This window comes from Heterodontus francisci, chromosome 10 (genome assembly GCF_036365525.1).
Source record: "Heterodontus francisci isolate sHetFra1 chromosome 10, sHetFra1.hap1, whole genome shotgun sequence".
Lineage (NCBI taxonomy): Eukaryota > Metazoa > Chordata > Chondrichthyes > Heterodontiformes > Heterodontidae > Heterodontus > Heterodontus francisci.
Window position 1 is genome coordinate 95,024,443 of NC_090380.1, and position 20,616 is coordinate 95,045,058.

Genomic DNA, 20,616 nt, shown 5'->3' on the forward strand with positions numbered 1-20,616 from the left:
GCTCTATTCTGTCAACAAAAGTAATTCACATTGACATTGCATACTATTTTGCTTGCTAGCTAATTTATACAGTTGTGCTGCTCTCCATTGACGTTTGTATGCTTAACTACTTTATTTATAGGGAGAAATATATCTTAAAGAGGACTGTGTTTTGATGGCCTTACATTGGTTATATGCTTTCTAAAGAAAAATTGCCCCCTTGTCCATGGCTGAGTAAATAATTTTGGCAAATGTCCGTAGTGCAACATGTCAGCGCCTATCCCTGATCTAGCACTGTGTAATGAGAGTGGTTAATTCGTAATCTTATAGTAAAGGATCCTCTCGGGAAGATAATATGATAGAATTTCATTTAAATTTGACAGTGATGTGGTTAAGTCTGAAATTAAGATCTTAAATTTAAACAAAGTCAATTAAAGAGGAATGAGAGGTGATTTGGCTGAGGTAATTCGATTAAAATATATGATGATAGGTAAGCAGTGGCAAACATTTAAAGAAATAATTCATAATTTGCAACAAATATACATAAGTAAAGCCTGTCACTCCAGAATTGGCCTTTATAGCCACTCCAGGCGCTGCTTCACAAACCACTGACCACCTCCAGGCGCGTATCCATTGTCTCTCGAGATAAGGAGGCCCAAAAGAATAAAAAAAAACACTGGAAAAATGGTACAGGCATGGCTAATTGGAGAAGTTAAGTATAGCATTAGATTAAAAGAAGAAAGTTGCAATGTTGACAAAAATAATAAGAAGCCTGAGGATTGGGAAGGCTTTAAAAATAAACAAAGGGTAACCAAGAAATTGAAATGAAGGAGTAAATTAAATATAAGAGTAAGCTAGCAAGAAATATAAAATCAGGTTGCAAGAGCTTTTACAAGTATGTAAAAAGGAAGAGATTAGCAAAAGTAAGCGTGAGTTACTTACAGGCAGAGACAGGACAAATTATAATGCGGAATAAAGAAATGGCAACGATGTTAAACATTATTTTGGCCAGAATCTTACCAAGTCCCAGGTTGTCCTGCAGCCAGAACCAAAAGCTGGTGCTGAGCCTAAGCGATTGGACTGTGGGACCCTGGCTGGGATATTGGAGTCATAGTCAAAGAGTCAGAGTTATACAGCACAGAAACAGGCCCTTCAGCCCATTGTGTCTGTGCCATCCATAAAGCACCTATCTATTCTAATCCCATTTTCCAGCACTTGGCCCGTGGCGTTTCAAGTGCTCATCTAAATACTTCTTAAATGTTGTGAGGGTACCTGCCTCTACCACCCCTTCAGGCAGTGCGTTCCAGATTCCAACCACCCTCTGGGTGAAATTTTTTTTCTTCAAATCCCCTCTAAACCTCCTGCCCCTTACCTTAAATCTATGTCCCCTGGTTATTGACACCTCCACTAAGCCAAAAAGTTTCTTCCTATCTATTCTATCTATGCCCCTCATAATTTTGTATACCTCAGTCATGTCCCCCTCAGCCTTCTCTGCTCTAAGGAAAACAACCCTAGCCTATCCAGTCTCTCTTCATAGCTGAAATGCTCTAGCCCAGGCAACATCCTGGTGAATCTTCTCTGCACCCTCTCCAGTGAAATCACATCCTTCCTATAGTGTGGTGTCCAGAACTGTACACAGTACTCCAGCTGTGGCCTAACCAGCATTCTATACATCTCCATCATAACCTCCCTGCTCTTATATTCTATGCCTCGGCTAATAAAGGCAAGTATCCCATATGACTTCCTAACCACCTTATCTATCTGTGCTGCTGCCTTCAGTGATCTATGGACAAGAACATCACGGTCCCTCTAACCATCAGTACTTTCTAGGGTCCTACCATCCATTGTATATTCCCTTGCCTTGTTAGTCCTCCCAAAATGCATCACCTCACACTTCTCAGGATTATTACCGGTGATGGCCAATTCAGAAGCCGCTGCCAGGACCACCATCCAGTTGAGGATGGCAACTGGCTTCTCAGAGCTGCCGAGGCAATCAGAGGGCCGGCAACTCAACAGTCTTGGCCTGCTGCTGAGGCTGCAGGAAGAGGGAGCCTCCATGTTGAGGTAAGTTTTTTTCAGTGTGCCAGGATCAGGCAGCCAGGCAAGCCTTGGAGATCAGTGATGGCATCAGAGCTGGAGGCCTTTGCCACCAAGGGGCCCCTCTCTGGGCCATGGATTGGCCATTAAGGAAGGACCCCCCTCCAACCTCCGGGAACCTCTTGGGAGGCCGCCACAGTTTAGTAAAATGCCGGGAAGTAGCCGTTAATCGGACAATTAATTGGTTTAATTGACAGCCTGCCTCCAGTTGGCGGGCAGCTGTGACACTGCCATTCCTGCTATTAAGAATATCCTGTGACAGCAGGAAGATGTCAGGTTTCCCTCCCAGAGCCTTCCTTTGCCATTTTATGAGGCATCCCACCTCCTAGTCTGTCTCCAAAGAGCTGGTAAAATTCACCCCTTTTATCTGTCCTCACAGTAGAAGACACAAATAACATACCAAAAATTGTGGGGAGCCATAGGTCTAGTGAGAGTGAAGAACTTAAAATAATTAATATTAGTAAATATAAAGTACGAGAGAAATTAATGGGACTAAAAGCTGACAAATCCTGTCAAACTGATGGCCTACACTTTTAGGTTTTGTAAGAGGTGGCTGCAGAGATAGTAGATGCATTGATTTTGATTTTCCAGAATTCCCTGGATTCTTGAAAACTCCCAATAGATTGAAAGGCAGCAAACATAACCCTGCTATTCATGGAAGGAGGGAGAGAGAAAACAGGGAACTATAGGCCAGTTAGCCTGACATTAGTAGTAAGGAAAATGCTAGAATCTATTATTAAGGACATGGTAATGGGGCACTTGGAAAATCTCAGTATGATTAGGCAGAGTCAACACTTATATGAAAAGTGACAAATCACTTTTGTGACAAATCTATGAGAGTTTTTTGAGGTGTAGCTAGTAGGGTAGACTAGGGGGAACCAGTGAATGTAGTACATTTGTATTTTCAGAAGGCATTCAATAAGGTGCCACACAACAGGTTGTTACACAAGATTAGGGTTCATGAGGTTGGGGGTAATACATGGATTGAAGATTGGTTAATGGACAGAAAACAGAGAGTAGGAATAAACAGGTCATTTTCAGGATGGCAGGGTTGAATTTGTGGAGTGCCGCAAGGATCAGTGCCTGGACCTCAGCTGAGGAATTCTGTGGTGAGTAACTCACCTCCTGTCTCCCCAATGCCTGTCCACCATCCACGAGGCACAAGTCAAGAGTGTGATAGAATACTCTCCACTTGCCTGGATGGGTGCAGCTCCAACAACACTCAAGAAGCTTGACACCATCCAGGACAAAGCAGCCCACTTGATTGGCATCCCCATCCACCACCTTCAACATTCACTCCCCCCATCACCGACGCACAGTGGCAGCAGTGTGTACCATCTACAAGATGCACTGCAGCAATTCACCAAGACTCCTTCGACAGCACCTTCCAAACCCACGACCTCTACCACCTAGAAGGACAAGGACAGCAGATGCATGGGAACACCACCACCTGCAAGTTCCTCTCCAAGCCAGACACCATCCTGACTTGGAACTTTATTGCCATTCATTCACTGTCGCTGAGTCAAAATCCTGGAATTCCCTTCCTAACAGCATTGTAGGTGTACCTACACCCCCAGGACTGCAGCAGTTCAGGAAGGCAGCTCACCACCATCTTCTCAAAGACAATTAGGGATGCCCGATAAATGCTGGCCTAGCCAGCGATGCCCACATTCCATGACTGAATAAAAAAGAAAAAAAATTGACAATCTATATCAATGATTTTTGCTGGCAATGCAAAGATAAAAAAAGACTTGCACTTATATAGCGCCTTTCACGACCACCAGGCTTCAGAAAGCACTTTACAGCCAATGAAGTACTTTTTGAAATGTAGTCATTGTTGTAATGTAGGAAGCACAGCAGCTAACTTGCACACAGCAAGCGCCTACAAATAACAATGTGATCTTGATCAGGTCATCTCTTTTTGTGATGCTGATTGAGGGATGAATATTTGACAGGTCACGAGGGATAACTCCCCTGCTTTTCTTCAAAATAGTGCAGTGGGATCTTTTATATCTACCTGAGAGGACAGATAGGGCCTCAGTTTAAAGTCTCATTTGAAAGACAGCATCTCTGACAGTACAACACTCCCTTAGTACTACACCAGAATGCCAGCCTTGATATTTGTGCTGAAGCCCTGGAGTGGGACTTAAACCGACAAACCTCTGACTTAGAGATGAGAGTGCGACTAAATGAGCCATGGCTGACACCTAGGTCATAATCAACTGGGGAAGTAAGCATTCAGGAGGATGCAAAGAGGCTGCAAAAGGACCAGTTAAGTGATTGGGCAGATGGAAAGATGGGCAGAATGGGGAAGTGTGAAATTATCCACTTTTCCAGAAAGAATGCAAAAGCAGAATATTTTTTAAAAGGTGAGAGAGTTGGTATTCAGAGGACTCTGAATATCCTCGTACACATGAATCACCGAAAGTTAACATGCAGGTGCAGCAAGCAATTAGGAAAGTAAATGGTATGTTAGCCTTTATTGCAAGGGGGTTGGAGTGATATGAAATAAGAACATAAGTAATAGGAGCAGGAGTAGGCCTTTTGGCCCCTCGAGCCTGCTCTGTCATTCAATAAGATCATGGCTGATCTGGTTGTGGCCTTAACTCCACTTTCCTGCCCCCCATTACCCTTCACTCCCTTGTAGATCAAAAATCTGTCTAACTCAGCCTTGAATATATTCAATGACCCAGCCTCTGCTGCTCTCTGGGGTAGAGAATTACAAAGAGTAATGATCCTCTGAAGGAAGAAATTCCTCCTCATCTCTGTCTTAAAAGGGATACTCCTTATTTTGAAACGGTGCCCCCTAGATCTAGATTCCCCTATGAGGGGAAACATCGTCTCAGCATCTACCCTCAGAATCTTATATGTTTCAATAACATCACCTCTCATTCATCTAAACTCCAGTGAGTAGAGGCCCAACCTTTTCTCATAAGACAGCCCCTTCATCTCAGGAATCAGCCTTCTCTGAATTGCTTCCATTGCAAGTATATCCCTCCTTAAGTAAGGAGGCCAAAACTGGTCTCAGTAGTCCAGATGCAGTCTCACCAGTGCCCTGTACAGTTGTAGAAAGACTACCCAACTTTTATACTCCATCCCCCAAAGCAATAAATGCCAACATTCCATTTGCCTTCCTAATTACTTGCTGTACCTACATGCTAACTTTTTGTGATTCATGTACAAGGACACCCAGCTCCCTCTGTACCACAACGTTCTGCAGTCTCTCTCCAGGAAATAATATTCCGTCTTTCTATTCTTCCCACTGGACAACCTCACAGTTTCCCACATTGTATTCCATCTGCCAATTTTTTTCCCACTCACTTAACCTGTCTATATCTCTTTGCAGACTCTTTGCTTTCCTACCTATCTTTGTATCATCTGCAAATTTGGCTACAGTACACTCAATCCCTTCATCCAAGTCATTAATATAGATTGTAGATAGTTGAGGCCCCAGCACTGATCCCTGTGGCACTCCACTTGTTACAGTTTGACAATCTGAAACTGACCCATTTATCACGACTCTGTTTCCTGTTAGCCAATCTTCTATCCATGCTAATATATTACCCCCAACACCATGAACTGTCATCATAAGTAGTAACCTTTTATGTGGAACCTTATCAAATGCATTTTGGAAATACAAATACACTGCATCTACTGGTTCGCTTTTATCTACTCTGCTTGTTACATCATCAAAAAACTCTAATAAATTTGTCAAACACGATTTCCCTTTCATAAAACCATGTTGACTCTGTCTGATTGCATTATGATTATCTAAATGTCCTGCTACTACTTCCTTAATGATGGATTGTAGCATTTTCCCAAACACAGATGTTAGGCTAATTGGCCTATAGTTTCCTGCTTTCTGCCTCCCTCCTTTCTTGAGTAGAGATGTTACGTTTGCACTATTCCAATATGCTGGGACTATGGAATTTTCGAAGATTACAACCAATGCAGCCACTATCTCTGCAGCCACTTCTTTTAAGATACTAGGATGCAGACCATCAGGTTTTGTCAGCCTTTAGTCCCATTAATTTTCCTGGTACTTTTTCTCTAGTGATAGTGATTGTTTTAAGTTCCTCCCTCTAGCCTCTTGGTTTTCTACTTTTCTTGGGATGCTTTTTGTGTCTTCTACTGTGAAGACAGATACAAAATACTTGTTCAAAGTCTCTGCCATTTTCTTGTGTCATGCTAGGCCCTCACCTGCCAAGAATGAGGCACATTGATTTTAAACTGTTGCTGGAGCGAGGAAAGGACTTGTTAAACAGATCAGCCATGGCTGGAAAATACATTTGCATATTTACAGACAGTGCTTGGAAGGACAAAGGACCATTCCCTGACACATTCAATCCACAATGGACCTTGATCACCAGGTATTGTGTGTAAGAGGAGCATTCCAGAGACTGCTAAGGTGATACAATCCAGGACTGGTTGGACCAGCTGGTCACATGACTAACTGGCTGTTCCAGGGTTTTTTTTTTACCTAGCCTCAGAGAGTTTGAACTCGGAAAGACTGTTTGCTCCTAGACTGAGAAGATCTCTCCTGTCTACTCCCATCTCTTTCTCACAAGCCTTTGAATCCACTGAAGACACATGAACCCCAAGAGAGAAAAGTCTCCTACAATGAACAAGGTTTAAGAAGAATACTGGGCCCCAACGAAAAGCAACATCTACCTACAATCAAGGACTCTACAGCGAGCTCGAAGAACCATACCAACGCTTCAGATATTGCCTCAAACTTTTCCACGTTATTTTTCTTCTGCTCTTTTCTGTCACTATTTGCAAGTGTGTATTGCGTATGCATGCTAGCGTGGGCGCGTTGTGTATCCGTAGGCATCTACCGAATTAGAGTTTAAGTTTAATAAATTTAAATTTTTCTTCTTTAAATCTGGTTTCTTTGCCTTATAATTGGAAAGTGGTGAACAAGGATTCACCAAGGGGGAGCTAAGAGCTAAGAAAACAGTGTATTTAAAGTTAAACCCTGTTACAGTAAGACCAGGTGAAGGCTGAGAGGGACCCCTAGATACCTTTCTCACCTGGTTGTAACACTTGTTTTCCATTATTAATTCCCCAGTCTCATCCTCTAAGGGACCAATGCTTACTTTAGCCACTCTCTTCCTTTTTATATATTTGTAGAAGCTTCAACTGTCTTTTTATATTCCTTGCTAATTTATTCTCATGCACTAATTTCTCCCTCTTTTTTTTTTTTAGTCATCCTCTGCTGGTTTCTAAAATTTTCCTAATCTTCTCGCCTACCACTAAGCTTTGCAGAATTGTACACCTTTACTTTCAGTTTGAAACCATCCTTAACTTTCTTAGTTAGCCATGGATGGTGCATACTTCCCATAGAGTCTTTCTTTCTCAATGAAATATATCTTTGTTGAGAGTTATGAAATCACTCCTTAAATGTCTGCCACTGCTTCTCTACCATCTTACTTTTAAGCTATTTTCCCCATCCACTTTAGTCAACTGTCTTCCTACGTCAACCTACGTGGACCATAACAACTGGATGCTTCCCACTCAAAGTTTCTCTCCTGCCCTGAAGAAACATCCTTAGCCCTGGCACCGGGCAGGCAACACATCCATCGGGACTCATACTCTCAATTGCATAAACAGTATCTATCCCCCTCCGCCCTCTCACAGGCCTTCCCCTTTGCTCTTCTTCCCCCCTTTCACTTGCTCAAAACCTATTACATTTCTAACCTTTGTCAGTTCTGATGAAAGGTCATCGACCTGAAACATTATGTCTGTTTCTCTCTCCACAGGTGCTGCCAGACCTGCTGTGTATTTTCAGCACTTTCTGTTTTTATTTCAGATTTTGCTTTTATTTCAGTTAAGCTGGACCTCATGCTACTTCCCCCTCACTCCAAGTTCATCTTCAGCCCTGAGGATAAGAGTAAGGAAGTCTTGCTGCAATTGTATAGGGCTTTGGTGAGACCACACCAGGAGAATATGCAGTTTTTGCCTCCTTGCCTTAGAGGGGTGCAACAAAGTTTCATTAAATTGATTCCCGGGATGTGACGGCTGTGTATGAAGAGAAATTCTCTGCAGTTTAAAGAATGAGAGATGACTTTATTGAAATGTATAAAATTCCTGGAGGGCTTGACAGGGTAGATGCTGAGAGGCTGTTTCCCCTCACTGGAGAGTTTAGAACAAGGTTCATAGTCTCAGGATAAGGGTTTGGCCATTTAGGACTGAGATGAGGAGAAATTTCTTCAGTTAGAGGGTTGTGAATCTTTGGAATTTTCTACCCCAGAGAGCTGTGGATGCTCAGTCATTGAGAATATAAAATACTGTGATCGATAGAGTTTTGATCTGGGGATAGGGTAGGAAAGTGGAGTTGATGTATTAGTTCAGCACTGATCTTCATTGCAGTGCTGAGGGAGTGCTGCACTGTTAGAGGTGCCGTTTTCCGAATGAGATGTTAAACCAAGGCTTCGTCCCCCTTTCAGGTGGACGTCAAAGATCCTTTGACTGTATTTCAAAGAAAAGCAGGGGAATTATCCCCCGTCTCCTGGTCAATATTTATTCCTCAATCAACATCACAAAAATAGATTATCTGATCAGTATCTGTTTGTGGGAGCTTGCTGTGTGCAAATTAACTGCTGTATTTCCTACATTACAACAGCGACGACACTTCAAAAGTACTTCATTGGCTGTAAAGGGTTTTGAGATGTCCGGTGGTCGTGAAAAGCACTATATAAATGAAAGTCTTTCTTTTTTTTTGATATTATTGAATGGTGGACCAGGGTTGAGGGGCGGTCTAGCCTACTCCGGCTCCTACTTCATATATTCTTAAATCAGCCCACAATTTCAAATTTCACATGCTTCAGGGAGTTGTTCCATCAGTTACCATGGCTCCATAGAGCATAAGAAATTTAAATGGCTTGTTTTAATCCTTGCACAAGCTGCCAATGAGTCCTTCATCACTGACCTTCTGACTCTGAAGCGAGCCATCAATCTATGAATATGCAAACAGATTAGGAAATATTTTGCCTGGTGAAACTGGTAGGCTGGCTCATTAAAATAAAGGTTTTGCACAGTTTCTATGCTAGCTTGACAACATTAAGGTCAGCATTCCAACAAACTGGACCTGACTATGGCAGAAGGAGCCCAACAGTTTACCACTAAGTGTGGGTGTGGAGCTAGGAGCCAGCATTCAATGACTGCTTAAATCAAGACAAAGGTCATCACCTCAAACTGGAGGGTGCATTATGCCCCTTAATATCAACACAAGGGGTGCAGTCCTTGCCTTAAGTCAACCCCTTTAATCACAGCATTCACTCCAGTTGATCTGAAAGAATGCATAACGAACTGGTTCAAATGTGCACCAAATTACTTATGGAAACTAAACAAAATATTTCTGCCTTCTGGAAAGATCAGATACAACCCACTCTTAAGTAGCTTTAGATCACAATCACATTTCCTTACAGTATCTACTGAAATGTTTGTTCATGCATTACTAAATCATCAGTCTCAGTCACGACAGAAACTCCTCTCAGATGTCACTTATGCAATGCTGGGAAGTTTCTAAGCAGCGTCATTTCTTGGAAGAGCATGCTCCGCATATGCCATCACTATGGCAACACTGACATTCTTTGACCATGGCACCTTTTAAATACAATTTTTTTGGATAAAATAAGGTTAAAATAATATATTTGTATCACTGGATGTGACCAAACTGTACCCTTTCTGTATATAAACATGACAGAGTTTCTTAGCAAGACCACTCCCATCTGTTAAGGATTTTATTGTTGTAAAGGCTGAAAGAGGTTTTGGTATTTAGCATGTAAAGGTTATACCACTTTAAAGACTTTGATATTGCTTTTGGGGAGCAGTTAAACGATTTAATTATAGTCACCTTGCACCAATCACATCAAAATTTAAATTTACAATCTGTGTGGGGAAACGGGACTCGAAAGGAATGGGGGTTGGAGAAAGAGCGACAAAATTGGATCCCAAATTGTCTCACCCGCACTCCCTGCAAGTGCAGTTCTGGGAGCAGAGAATCTCAGAAGTAGCCCTTGGAAATATTGTGGTTGCCATTGTTGCAGTGAACTGTCTGTGTCAGCAAAAAGAGAAAATACATTGATAGGTTATTGATGCAGCAACATTTCACGTTTGAAGAAGACCACCTCTATCCCAAGCCTCACTGATGGTTCTCCATATAATATAAATTTGAAAATTAGTGCAGCAAAATTGGTTTTGACATCAAGAATTGTGAAAATGGGAAAAAATAAATCCTGAGTTCAGGAAACCACTAGCTTCCTGCCCACTCTGCCTGTTACGTTATTTCCTATTCTTATTGCCTGCCAGCAATAGAATCTTGCACAATGTAAATTAGCTATTAATCGGAAACCAGTAACTTTCCTGTTTTCTTGCAACTCATTAGCAGCAAACTCAGGCCATTTAAAGGAGGTACCAAATGCCAGTCAGGTTTTGTCCAATTGAGAACGAATTTATATTTGTTACCAATCAATTATATACAGTAAGGATTGCTCTTAGTGCTCCCCTCTCACTGGATATAATGAATGGGGATAAGCAAGAGCAAGGAAGGTTAATGTCTTCAGCCATTGTTGACAATGCCCTAGCGGCGGCCATAGACAGAAGCAAAGGTCCATACAGCCACTAGATTCATTATAGAGCATATCATTGGCACCTTAAAGCACTGCTTAGATTGTCTTGAAAAAGAGACGGTGGCATAGTGGTAATGGACTAGTAATCCAGAGGACAAGGTTAATGCCCTGGGGACATGTGTTCAAATCCCACCACAAAAGCTGGTGGAATTTAAATTCAATTAATTAAGTTCAATTAATTTTTTAAAATCTGGAATTGCCAATAAACTATCATCGATTGTCATAAAAACCTATTTGGGTCACTAATGTCCTTGAGGGAAGGAAATTTGCCATTGTTACCTGGTCTGGCCTACATGTGACTCCAGATCCACAGCATTGTGGTTAACTCTAACTGCCCTCTGAAATGGTCTAGCAAGCCACTCAGTTGTCAAGAGCAATTATGGATGGGCAACAAATGCTGGCATTGCCAGTGATACCCACAAGCTGTGTCAAGAAAACATGCTATATCAAATGAGGATTTTTAATTCATCAGTTGGAAACCTACATTAAACTTTTAGAAAGGAGCTGGGAACTTAGTTAACTTTTTAAAAGCTGGCAGCCAAGATGGCCACCACAATTTGCATTGAAATACCTCACATTCCAGGACATTGAATTGGAGATGCATGTCTGATGAGGTTCCATCCAGGAAAATGCCTCATGAATCTGGAATCCGTTAACAGCTTCGCTTCTAATGGCAAAACATTCAAAGCCTTCTTGGAGCATTAACAGTGGAGACATACCTCCAGGGGGCGAACATTGAAACAATGAATCCCAAGAGAGATTGAAAATACCTAGACTCAAATCTAATTAAATTGCAAACGAGGACACTGGACAATCATGTGACCGTCTCTCCATCTGTGGAAAAACTAGCAGTCTTTTGCAAAAGGACAAGCCCCTGAGACTTTGAAGTGACAAGCTTTGAGTGCTAACCAGACAAGACCTCAGTGGGGCTGTGTATGTGTATCTCTCTGTCTCTTTTTCTCCAGATATACAGCAAGTTTTGAAACCAGTCTGCAACTGTAGAACATCCAAGTCTACCATTGCTACAGCCAGAGACCCTGTCTCCAAGAAAAACCTGAACCAGGTGGGTCAGCCACAAAGTGCACTTCTACCAGCCAGAGACTTCAAGATCACAACATCAGCCAGGATACAACGGAATTACCAGACCCCACAGTCTGTATATTATTTTTATTTGTTCTGGATTCTAATCCAAACCAAACTATTCCTTATCACTCTAATCTATTTGTATGTGTGTCATTCTTGTGTGTGTGTGTGTATGTGTGAGAGAGAGTGTAAGAGTAGCGTAGTTTATTATTTTATTTAGATTGGGTTTAGACTTTAAGTACAATAAACTAACCTTATTCTTGTTTAAACTCAAGAAAACCTGTCCGATTGTTTCTTTTATGATCACAACAAAGGTAAAAGGTAAAACACTCACTGAAGTGGTAAGCACATCCACTGTTTTAAAAGGAATAAACCCTGTTGTGGTCAAGCAAGGAGAAGGACAAGAGGGGAGCCTTGTGACCCCTACTCACCTGATCGTAACACATGAAATAATTTTTTAAAACATCGAGGGCAGAGCAGCCCGCTTGATCGGCACCTGGTCCACCACCTTAAACATTCACTCCCTCCACCATCGAGGCACAGTGGCAGCAGTGTTTAACATCTACAAGATGCAATTGAGCAACTCACCACGCCTCCTTCTACAGCACCTTCCAAACCCATGACCCACCTAGAAGGACAAGGACAGCAGGCACGAGGGAACACCATCACCTGCAAGTTCCCCTCCAAGCCACACACCATCCTGACTTGGAAATATATCACTGTTCGTTCCTTCACTGCCGCTGGATCAAAATCCTGGAACTCCCTCCCGAACAACACTGTGGTGTACCCATACCAAATGGACTGCAACGACTCAAAAAGGCAGCCATCACAACCTTCTCAAGCGCATACTGGGATGGGAAACAAATGCTGGTGTGGCCAGCGACGCCCACATCCCATGAAACAAATAAAAAAAGGAAATGGGAGCTGTGCTCTTGTTCGGATATTTAACAGTTAACTAGAGTCTGGGATGTTCCCAGGTACTGGAGGAATAATAGTTCAGAAATGGGAAATTAAAAGCCATGTCCATGACCATGGACCATGACCCCACCACCGAACATCAAGCCACCGTCCAAAGTACTGTCACTGACCTCATCTCCTCTGGAGATCTTCCCTCTACGGCTTCCAACTTCATAGTCCCACAAACCCGGACAGCCCGCTTCTACCTCCTTCCCAAAATCCACAAACGGGACTGTCCCGGCAGACCCATTGTGTCACCCTGCTCCTGCCCCACTGAACTTATTTCTTCCTATCTAGACTCTATCTTTTCTCCGCTGGTCCAGTCTCTTTCCACCTACATCCGTGACTCTTCTGACGCCCTACGTCATTTTGACAATTTCCAGTTTCCTGGTCCCAACCGCCTCCTCTTCACTATGGACGTCCAATCGCTCTACACCTCCATCCCCCACCAGGATGCTTTGAGGGCTCTCCGCTTCTTCCTGGAACAGAGGCCCAACCAGTCCCCATCCACCACCACCCTCCTCCGCCTGGCTGAACTTGTTCTCACATTGAACAACTTCTCCTTCAACTCCACGCACTTCCTTCAAGTAAAAGGTGTCGCTATGGGTACCCACATGGGTCCTAGTTATGCCTGTCTTTTTGTGGGATATGTCGAGCATTCTTTGTTCCAGTCCTACTCAGGCCCCCTCCCCCAACTCTTTTTCCGGTACATTGATGACTGTATCAGTGCCGTTTCCTGCTCCCGCCCCGAACTAGAAAACTTTATCAACTTTGCTTCCAATTTCCACCCTTCTCTCACCTTTACATGGTCCATCTCTGACACTTCCCTTCCCTTCCTCGACTTCTCTGTCTCCATCTCTGGGGATAGGTTGTCTACCAATATCCATTATAAGCCCACCGACTCCCACAGCTACCTCGACTACACTTCTTCACACCCTACCTCCTGCAAGGACTCCATTCCATTCTCCCAGTTTCTCCGTCTCCGACGCATCTGCTCTGATGATGCTACCTTCCATGACGGTGCTTCTGATATGACCTCCTTTTTCCTCAACCGAGGATTTCCCCCCACTGTGGTTGACAGGGCCCTCAACCGTGTCCGACCCATTCCCCGCACCTCTACCCTCACCCCTTCCCCTCCCTCCCAGAACCGTGACAGGGTTCCCCTTGTCCTCACTTTTCATCCCACCAGCCTCCATATCCAAAGGATCATCCTCCGCCATTTTCGCCACCTCCAGCGTGATGCCACTACCAGTCGCATCTTCCCCTCCCTTCCCCTGTCAGCATTCCGAAGGGATCGTTCCCTCCGCGACACCCTGGTCCACTCCTCCATTACCCCCACCACCTCGTCCCCGTCCCAGGGCACCTTCCCCTGCAATCGCAGGAGGTGTAATACCTGCCCATTTACCTCCTCTCTCCTCACTATCCCAGGCCCAAAACACTCCTTTCAGGTGAAGCAGCGATTTACTTGTACTTCTTTCAATGTAGTATACTGTATTCGCTGCTCACAGTGTGGTCTCCTCTACATTGGGGAGACCAAGCGCAGACTGGGTGACCGCTTTGCGGAACATCTCCGCTCAGTCCGCAAGCAGGACCCTGAGCTTCCGGTTGCTTGCCATTTCAACACTCCCCCCTGCTCTCATGCTCACATCTCTGTCCTGGGATTGCTGCAGTGTTCCAGTGAACATCAACGCAAGCTCGAGGAACAGCATCTCATCTACCGATTAGGCACACTACAGCCTGCCGGACTGAACATTGAGTTCAATAATTTCAGAGCATGACAGCCCCCCATTTTACTTTCATTTTTAGTTATTTTTTCTTCCTTTTTTTTTTACATTCTTTTTTACATTTTTTACTATCTTTTTTGCATTTATTTCATTTCATCTTAGTTTGTTCAGTTTGCTTACCCACTGTTTTTTTCAGGTTTTTTTTCAGGTTTGCACTTGCTGCTGTTCAATATTCAGTGTATTCACACCTAATCTGTACTAATGCTTTGTCTTTCAACACACCATTAACATATTGTCTGCCTTTGCTCCGTGACCTTTTGGTCAGCTATGTGGCCTGGTCCAATCTGCACCTTCTCCTTTGTTATCTCTTGCCCCACCCCCACCTCACTTGCTTATAATCTGTGACTTTTCTAATATTTGTCAGTTCCGAAGAAGGGTCACTGACCCGAAACGTTAACTCTGCTTCTCTTTCCACAGATGCTGCCAGACCTGCTGAGTGATTCCAGCATTTCTTGTTTTTGTTTCAGATTTCCAGCATCCGCAGTATTTTGCTTTTAAATTAAAAGCCTGTTAATTTGACTTCGGTTACAGGCAAACCTAAAGTAATCAGGAGAAATACACCACTCACGAATGGAGAATAGGTTAATAGTAAAGTTTAGCACGGCTTATAGAAAAGAAGGTCTTGCCTCAGTGACCTGGTTGAACTTAATAGGGTGGCATTTGTAAGTAGCCTAGAAATTGGATCATGCAGTGCCTATTTTACACAGTTTATATTGATAAATGTTCCTTCATAGGGATTCAAGGCACGCATGTAAAAACAGTTCGCCACTTTACATATTGATATAGGGAGCCTAAGGACTGTTTGAGGCCCCTTTTCCAAAAGTGGTTGTGCATGCTGCAATCAATCACCTGAGGTAACTGGGTGTTTTCAAATTTTAATCTATCCCTGATGCAGAATACCAGGGATGCACAGGTATCCCTTAAGCCCAGAGTTGCTAGGACACATTTGATAGCAAATACATTATATGACATGTTACTTGCATGGCATTTATAATACATTATGCATCTGCCGCCAGTTTCCATGTCATTTTTGACGGATGCAAAAAGGCGCAGGGACCAGGGTGTAATGGGTTCCTACCCCATTTGCCATGCCTACCGCAGCCAGATTACACCAGTTTCCTGGCATAATGACAGAGACCACAATCATTTAATGACACCCAGTTTGGAATGCATGTGTACATGTGCAACGCATGAGCATGTTTAGTTTAGTTTAGAGATACAGCACTGAAACAGGCCCTTCGTCCCACCGAGTCTGTGCCGACCATCAACCACCCATTTATACTAATCCTACACTAATCCCATATTCCTACCACATCCCCACCTGTCCCTATATTTCCCTACCACCTACCTATACTAGGGGCAATTGCTAATGGCCAATTTACCTATCAACCTGCAAGTCTTTGGCATGTGGGAGGAAACCGGAGCACCCGGAGGAAACCCACGCAAACACAGGGAGAACTTGCAAACTCCACACAGGCAGTACCCAGAATTGAACCCGGGTCACTGGAGCTGTGAGGCTGCGGTGCTAACCACTGCGCCACTGTGCCGCCCCAAAGCATTGAAGCATGTGCAGCTTCAATGTCTAGCCACTCACTGCAACTTTTTCTGCTGGTACAACAGATGCCACTTTGAAGGCAATATTCCGACCTGTAGTAAGGCATCTTTGGTCAATTGTAGATACCCAAAAAATGCTCAAGGATCTCCAACTGGATCTGGTGAACCCACCATCCTGTCAAGTTTAGGAAGATCTCCCTTTTTAGAAACCTTCATTGTCTTGTAGCTTCTTGTGGGTAAGAGGCATTTTGAAAAAAGTGCCCATCATACCAGTGGAGGATGTGGCATATCATAGTAAGCCTCCCCTTATTGATAGGCGGTTAGAGAAAAAGTCCAAATTAAGGTGAAGTGCTGATGAAAAAATGCAACAAAAGGAAATGAAAAAAGCCAAGAAAAACACCTACCAAATCACTACACAGACAGCTTTAAGATTAACAGGAAGAGCTTTCTGCTGCCTCTGCTTTGTTACTGACTTCTGTGCTTCTGTGTGCCTTTTTAAAGTGTGCAGGCATATGATGGTGCTCAAAGTCAAAAGGAGAAACACGGCACTATTTACTTCTATTTTGGCCCTATATTATAAGGCTTATTCCATGAAATAATAAGAGCCGCCTATTCCCACTACACTCCCCATGCAGAAACCCCAAGCAGCAGGGCCATTCACTTTTGTATCTCCTATGCTCTTGAATTTCCTCTTACCCTATGCGATCTGCACACAAGAGCATATTTCTAACTCCAGTGTTTCTAAATTGTTGTTATGAGTATGGTGGGGAAGATTCTAAAGTCTGTAATGAAAAAAAGTCATTAGCTTTAGGACAATTATGGCTCTGCACTAGTTATATCTGCACAACCTTGGTTTAAAAAGTTAATTCTCACGAACAGACTGGTTTTAGAGATTTATGGTCGGGTGTTCTGGATTTAGCTTTTTTTTTAAAAAACTCCTTTTTTTTCTAATCTCCTCACGTCAGGCACTTCTGCCCAACCAAGCAATCAATCAGTCAGGTGACCTGCTTCCAAGCCATTGTGATGCCACCCTGCAGGAGGTCCCATGCTAACAGATAGAGGTCACAGAGTATTAAAAAGACTAGGATAAGCTCTTTGTAATTAAGATTCAAATAATTCTGTATTCTGAAAATCTTACTCCAAATTTGAATGGCATAACATTATTTAACATGAAACATATCTTTGTATTGACTAATAATCCCACTGAATTTAGATTTCCAATCAGGTTGTTTGTTCATTCCAAAGGTTTCACATAAGTTTAAGCAACACCAGACTTTGTGAAGAGTTAAACCACAGGAAAGTTTTGGCTGAATGACTACATGGAAAATACAGAGGGAGATGAAAGAGGCAACTGTTATTAATAGAACAGCTCAACATAAGACATCAGAAGCACAAAGGCAACTCTGTCCCAGCTGTAATTCTGCTGTGATGGACACCCAACCTGATGGCCACAATTTTTTTTTTAAAGCCTCAAATGATATTTCATAACACTGACCTGTTGTTGGCCAGTTTGCCATGCAGAACAGTATGCCAGTAGTCTGCCTCAGTCAAGGAAAGAAAACTTGGCAGGACCAATTTCATCCCAGGGAGCAGTTTGCCAGCCAAACCACCAGGCTAACCCTGACTGAAAGCCAAAGCTGGTGAATAAGGGGCAGCAGTAAAATTCTAAAGAGTGAAGACATACCCAAAAAGAAGTAAACGAATCTGTGAACAGATTATTAATACATGAACCTATTGACAGTCTGGTTTTGACTTTATTTTAATTAAATTCTGCAAGGCACAGACTGTTGCATACTTGGCATTGGAAGAATTTCCTTTCAAAATTCTCCTCCACATTCAGAGGAGGCAATGCTTACAATGGTGCATGAATTAAGCAAATATAACCCACCCAACCTTCTTAAACTGTCCAATATGACCTTCACATAAAAGAAAATACATGCTGCATTGACTCAGACCTTGAATCAGGGCAATTTAATTTTTTTTTTTGCTGAGCAAAATTTAAAAGGCTCTCCCAATGAAAAAAGACATTGGCTGACAATTCATAGCGCCGGTAGTTTCAGCGCTCCACTCGCTGGTATAGGAGAAAAATGGTGTCCACGCTGTTCCCACCCACTTCCAGTGTGGTCTGCGCTGAACGCCATGTTGTTGAGGGCCTTACTGGGGGCATTAAGTGCATGTGCCAAAAGTATGCAAAGCAGGCCGATCATGACGTCAATCAGCATCTCACACTGATTTGACACCCAATCTGTCATTTTGACCGCACCGCTCTTGTTAATGCCCTCTCTTAAACACTCACAGCTGAACATGCAGCGTGAAGAACCCCTCCCCAACCAGCCTTATTTAAAGGCATCATCATGCAACTTACAGGTTACTTGCTTATTACTTACTACTTGCTCTTACTGGGTTTGTGGAAATATTGGGTGTTTGGAGGACTTCATAAAAGTTGGTAAAATCTGCAAGAAGTTCTGCTGGATATTTGGAAGCTGTTGGTTGCTACTGCAAGGCCTCTGAATACACCACTTGCTCTCAGTCATGGGGCTATAATTGCAGTTCCCCTTGGACTGCAACATCAGAGAAAAATGGAGCAGAAGCAGGAAAGAAGACAAGCTGCTCACAGAGGGAGGAGGAGGAGGAAGAGAAGGACACCAAGGAGAAGTGTGTTCAGCAGTTGTGATTTACTGAGGAAGTGGTGACAGAACTGTCGCAACTTTTGGAACTGGACTTGCAGTCTCAGCGCAGAGTGAGGACGGTACTTCTAATGGCTGTGAAGGTGACCGTGGCCCTGAATCCTTTCTTTCAGGTCTCCTCCTGAGGCTGGACTAGGCAACGTAGCAAACATCTCACAGTTCGCTGTCCATCACTGCATCTGGGAGGTGACAGAGGCTTTCTATGCCAGGACACGGGACTTCATTGCCTTCTCTCTAAACAGAGAGAAACAGGAGAAAAGCACACCTGGTTTTGTCAGGATAGCCCATTTCCCCATGGTGCAGGGTGTCATTGACTGCAACCATGTGGCTTTGCATGCACCACATTTAAATGGAAAGGAATGTATTGTTGATGTGCAGCCACATTCAGCACATCCTGCTGGTGAATGCCCGCTATCATGAAAGCAGTCATGATTCAATCATCCTGCAGCAGTCTGTTTTTACAGCAATCTGTCAGCTCCCACAGAGAGTGACTGCTTGGCAACAAGGGTTATCTACTCTCCACCTGGCTGATGATTCCCCTCATGTGGCCAGTACTCATGGGAGTCATGCTGCTATGAGGAACATCAAGCAGACCATCAGGATGCTGAAACAATAGTTTCACTGTCTTGACTGCTCGGGAGGAGCCTTTCAGTACTCACCGGAGTGGGTCCTGATTCATGGTGCTTTGTTTCATCTTCCATAGCCTGGCATCATGAGGGGACAGACCTTTGCCACCATGCGTTTGGTGACCACCTCAGGAGGTAGAGGAAGAAGAGAAGGGGAAAGAGGGGGAGTAGAAAGAGGAGGAGAAGCAAGGGAGGAGAAAGCCAGCACATTCACATTCTGGATGGGCTGTCCATGTGTGCATCATCAGACTTCAGTTCCCTGAATGAAACCCCAGCTCGGTGTTATTCAACAATTCCACACATTACCATTGCTCTGCAATGGACCATCAAAGCATTGTCTCAGTTACAATCCTGAAACAAAAGTAACAGTTCCATACCAACTTTATCCAACAACACGTCTAATATTCCATACATAGGAACATAGGACATGGGACTTAGGAGCAGGAGTAGGCCATTCGGCCCTTCGAGCCTGTTCCACCATTCAATAAGATCATGGTTGATCTGGTTGTGGTCTCAACTCCATTTTCCTGTCTGCTCCCCATAAGCCTTTTCTATTAAAAAAATCTAACTCAGCCTTGAATAAATTCAATGATCCAGCCTCCACTGCTTTCTTGGAACGAGAATTCAACAGACTAACGACCCTCTGCGAGAAAAAAAATTTCCTCATCGCCGTCTTAAAAAGGAGACCTCTTATTCTTAAACTGTACCCCTTAGTTCTAGTCTCCCCCACAAGAGGAAACAGCCTCCTGGTATCCACTCTATCAAGTCCCCTAAGGATCTTATGTTTCAATAAGATCACCTCTCGTTCTTCTGAACTCAATGGGTAAAGGTCCATACAATACTCAACTAATCACCCTCGTGTATTCCCTTAGTGCCTGTCTTGTAGGTGCCTTTGCCTGGCCTAGTGCTCCTAAACATTGCTAGGCCAATGGCTGCAGCCTGGCTGGTGGAAAGCTGCTGACTTTCGGTAGACTGCAGATGGCCTTGCAGGATGCCCTCGAGTAGCTCTGGGCCTTGAATGAATTGGTTTGGACTACACCACCTCAGCATGGGTGGCAGCAGTCTGATTGGCTGACTGACAGGCAACAGCAATGGCACTGGTGGAGTGGCAGTGGTGGAAGCAAAATACTGTCCTGCTGAGAGAGAACAGCAGAATCGGGCTCCATGGAGCCACTGCAACTCACCTGGGTCAGAGCCTCAGCAATTCAAATAATCT

At 43.6% G+C, this 20,616-nt stretch overlaps 1 protein-coding gene across 6 annotated transcripts in view; it reads left to right on the forward strand.

Annotated features, from left to right (window-relative positions):
- The window catches only part of LOC137374643 (exosomal polycystin-1-interacting protein-like), a 50,032-nt gene that overhangs the window by 5,343 nt on the left and 24,073 nt on the right, over positions 1 to 20,616 (forward strand). Inside the window, exon 2 of one of the 6 annotated variants that reach the window (XM_068041083.1) lies at positions 11,675 to 11,772. The exons of 4 other annotated variants lie outside the window; for them this stretch is intronic. The gene's annotated coding sequence lies outside the window, so the exon portion shown is untranslated. One more of the 6 variants, XM_068041084.1, reaches the window with a different exon arrangement.